Raw genomic sequence first — 4581 nt, 5'->3', positions numbered from 1 at the left:
CATAATAACATTTCGCGAAATTCTTCAAAAAACAGGCGTTCATAACGATAATACAGTGCAGGAAATGCCCCTAGTTTGGAGTTTTCACAAGAATCGATAGTTACCGCCATCCTCCCTATCCTAATTACCTCGCACAAAGATTTATCGTATGAGATTACATTGCATCATCACCAGCCACACAAATTGGTAAAAACAAAGTCATTTGGATATTCTCTGATATTTTTTATAATCATTCATAAAGTGCCATTTTTCATATTCTTATGATCAAATAGTCTACGTGAAGTCACAACGGACCAAATGACAGCTTTTTAATAATTTTCAGACCCACCTCATGGTAGAAGATCTGTATTTTTTTCTATTTATTTCAATTTTTACTATTCTCCCTCCACATACATCACCATGAAAGATCCTCCTAGATAGGAATACAGCTCGATGTAGACCAACGATACTCAACCTTTTTTCAAAGGTGCCACAAACACTTGTTATTCATCGTGTCAAAGGGCGCAAAAAAATTAAGAAGGGTGGGGCTCATGACCCGTCCGCATTGTCACGTATGGCTTCATATTTATAACCCTCGAGGTACAAACATTATAGACATTCAAAAATGAAAACCTTTAGTACAGACATTTGGTAGTTCTGACGAAGGCCAATGAATGAACACTTTCTCTACGTGAGAAGCGCGACCGTTACGCGAAACAAAGGTTCTATAATCCAAAACATTTGAAATTACTCAGTTCATTCGTCTCTTTCATTGAAAAAATCCATTGTGGAAAACTAAACTAAACTTTCGGCCTTAAGAAAAGCCATTTTGTAACCTCGCTGCCGTCTGGTCGCTAGACAGATGAATCGTGAATGCTGTAAAATCGTGAATAGCTTGTTTACAATAAATAAATCGAAAACAGGCGGAGCATACATTGCAAAATTTCACTCTCCACATTGCCTGTAGAATGAACGCTGCACTTGATTCGCAGTGGTATATGAATATTATAACTCACCGATGCACAAATAGAAGCTTTTTGCCAGCACGGGTAGGTGAGCACACAATATATGGGAACATGGAAATGCTTTCCATTTTCGTTAACTTAAACGTTTACGGATTAGAGAATCATAATGTTAGCATATCAAACAAATCTCAGAGAATTTCCAATTCGATTGATGTTTCCTTATTTTAAATGGCACCAACATTCCTAGAGGAACTTCGCCGTCTCAACGTAGTATTACTTGCCTCATTTTTAAATGTACTTAGTTGAGATTTCTATGTAAAATAACACGCCTCAAATGCAATCTGAGTTGCAAACTCTAGAATACGCGTAACTTCTCTGACGAAAAATTCCCCCGACCAGAACGGGAATCGAACCCGAACCCCCGCCATGTAAGGTTTGACATTAACCACTCGACCACGGGAGCACATTAATGTGCCAATCATCAAAACTAATTAGTAGCGAAAGTGGTGATTAACATTAACTTTATTAAATCGTGACCCCTTTTCTGATCTAGAACCCTTTATGAAAGACGTAGTCTTAACTGTTAAATAACCATCGGCCGAAGAGTGCTCGCAAATCTTGAAAAAACGCTCTGCGCTGCTTAGACGAACTACAAAGTAAAAAAACAACCTTGAACTAAAAATTTTTATTATTCGGAAAAGTGCTTGAAAATTACCTAATGGTTGTCTCTTTCTCGGTCAAAATAGACATAAAACACATCAATTGAATTTTCCAACACTTTTTCCACAAACTGAACTGTGAAAAAAATCAATCACTTCGAATCAATTCGGTACCTGAAAACCAAATAAAAAACACGAAGTGGGTTATATCTGTGATATAACCGCAAGGTAGACGTAGGGCCACCGTTGGCTCGGTTATCATTTATTTGAAATTGCATTTGAGTTAATTTTTAATGAATATTTTGAAATATTGCTGAAAGTTTTTCTTGTTAGTGTGTGGGTGTATGAGTATAAGTATGGAACATAAAATTCAACTCTTTCGAACTTGTTGGTGGTCCAGAACCGAACCGCTGGAATTTGAGTGGCCTTGTAAAAACAACTGAAGATGTTTGATACATGATTCATTTTTGTTTTCGTGAGAATAACACGAGATTTTTCATGATTACTCCATACGCAGAATAGAAACTGAGGGCGCCACTTCACGGTGAAAACGAAATAAAGTCTATAACCTTGCATAAAATTCATTTCGTTTTTACCGTGATGTGGCAATTTTTCATGACTGTTCCATGCGAAAGCAGAACAGAAACTGATGCTATTGGATTGCATCACGGGAACACCAAGTCGAATGCGAAAAAGTGTGCGAATATTCCTTCGCTCGGACGCATCACACGCAAACAATTTTTCACGACTGTTTCATGCGAAAGCAGAACAGAAACTGATGCGAGTAAAAGTATTCACGCCTTGCATGTGTCCGCTATGATTTCCCAAACACTAATGCAAGCGATCAAAAGAAATCACAGCTTGAATGTATTCGCTGTGACGATTTCTTCAGGTGCTTAGATTTTGCGTCCGTGTTCGGGAACACATTGCGGTCACCAATCATCATCAATAAACTAGATTGTTATGATTTCAATAGCTTGCTTTCAAAGCAATTTTTAAGCTATTGAAACGATTTTTTGGACCAATAAGTGACAGTTATATAACTCGTTGACATTTCTCGCGTAACTTTTGAAAAGGTCCTATGTAACAAATGTAAACAAATCGAGTTAATGGATGCACGCTATTAGTTTTCAATCATTGAATGTATTACAAAAACAACCGTTCACGTATCTATCTTCTTCATCTTTTTATCGCCGATACAAAAAATATCCAATGTACAGATTCGGATTTTATGCGCCCGGCTGTTACTTCGGACGCCTCTTTTCTCCGACGCCCGAAACGTCCGAAGTAACAAAGCAGTCAAAACAATACGAAGTCGTACTTCGGTCGTTTTGAGTTTTTGTTTCTTACATGTGTTGTTACCAATATTAGTGCAATTCGACGAGTGATAACAATAATAGTCTGCCTTTAGAATGAAAAGCTGTTATTTGGATTGTTGTTTAGTAATTAGTTTCAAATTCTTATCGTGCAACGTAATAAAGGGTGTGTCACATCAAATTGCATCACGGAAAAAACGCTGTAGAAATTTAATGTTTAGGAATTATATCTTCAGCTTTCGCTTATAATCAGATAAGAGTGTATAGATCACGTTGGCCATGCTTCACTGTCAATTTTTCGTAAATTTGGAAAAATGTCGTCGAACGAAAAAGAGCGTCGTGAATTAATCCTGTGCACTCATTTCGAGAATCCGGAGTTGTCACATCGGGACATCGGTAAGATGCTGGGAATCGTCCAATCCACGGTCAGCAGAGTACTAAAAAGATACTTCGAGAACCTAACCATCGACCGGAAGGTGAAGAACGGCAAAAATGGATGCTTCGTCAGTGAAAAAGATCACAAGCGCGTAGTTAAGCAGTTTAGACGTGATCCGAGAAGTTCGGTCCGGGATGTCGCCAATAAGCTGAATTTGTCAAGTTCATTCGTCCAGCGGACCAAGCAGCGGGAGGGCCTGCATACATACAAGGTTCAGAAGGCTCCTAACCGCGACGAAAGGCAAAACATGGTGGGGAAGACGCGAGCCCGGAAGCTGTACACCGAAATGCTGATGAAGCCGCATTGCCTGGTAATGGACGACGAAACCTACGTCAAAGCGGACTTTCGTCAGCTGCCGGGCCTGTTGTTCTTCTCCGCAGAGGACAAATTCAGCGTTCCGGAGGAGATTCGCAAGCAGAAACTATCCAAGTTTGCCAAAAAGTACATGGTGTGGCAAGCGATCTGCTCTTGCGGAAAGCGGAGCGCCCCCTTCGTGATGACCGGCACGGTAAACGGGCAGGTTTACCTTAAGGAGTGCCTACAGAAGCGCTTACTACCACTATTGAAGCAGCACGAGGGCCCGACCATCTTCTGGCCGGATCTCGCTTCGTGCCACTATTCAAAGGACGTGTTGGAGTGGTACGAAGCCAACGGGGTCACCTTCGTGCCAAAGGAAATGAACCCGCCCAACGCGCCGGAGCTTCGCCCAATAGAGAAATATTGGGCGATTATGAAGCAGGCCCTCCGGAAGAACCCAAAAGTTGTCAAATCGGAGGCGGACTTCAAGAGAAAATGGATTTCTGTTCAAAAAAAACTACAACTTGACGTTGTATAGAACCTTATGGACGGGGTAAAGAGGAAGGTGCGAGCATACGGGCTTGGGCTCGAAGTATGAATAAAAAGAAAATGCCAAAAGTTGTTTAATAGTTTTTATTTTACTGTCTAAAATTTTCAAAAGGATCGGTCTACTGGGCGAATTTCTACAGCGTTTTTTCCGTGATGCAATGTGATGTGACACACCCTTTATGTCCAATGTGCAAATGCGGGCAGTCAAAAGGTCCAATGTAACATTTTTCGCTCCTAGTCTTCAACTTTAATCTCAAATCACGGAACAACAGATACGATTGGTTTTTCAGAGTTATTCTTGACTGCTAGTGGTGAAAGTAGCGATAAAGATCGAAAGCTTTTAAGACAATTCGCGGGATAATGTATAGGTATTCAACTTC

The sequence above is a fragment of the Toxorhynchites rutilus genome, chromosome 1 (assembly GCF_029784135.1).
Source record: "Toxorhynchites rutilus septentrionalis strain SRP chromosome 1, ASM2978413v1, whole genome shotgun sequence".
Classification (NCBI taxonomy): Eukaryota; Metazoa; Arthropoda; class Insecta; order Diptera; family Culicidae; genus Toxorhynchites; species Toxorhynchites rutilus.
The sequence above is the reverse complement of the archived record's forward strand: the minus strand, read 5'-3'. Positions refer to the sequence as shown.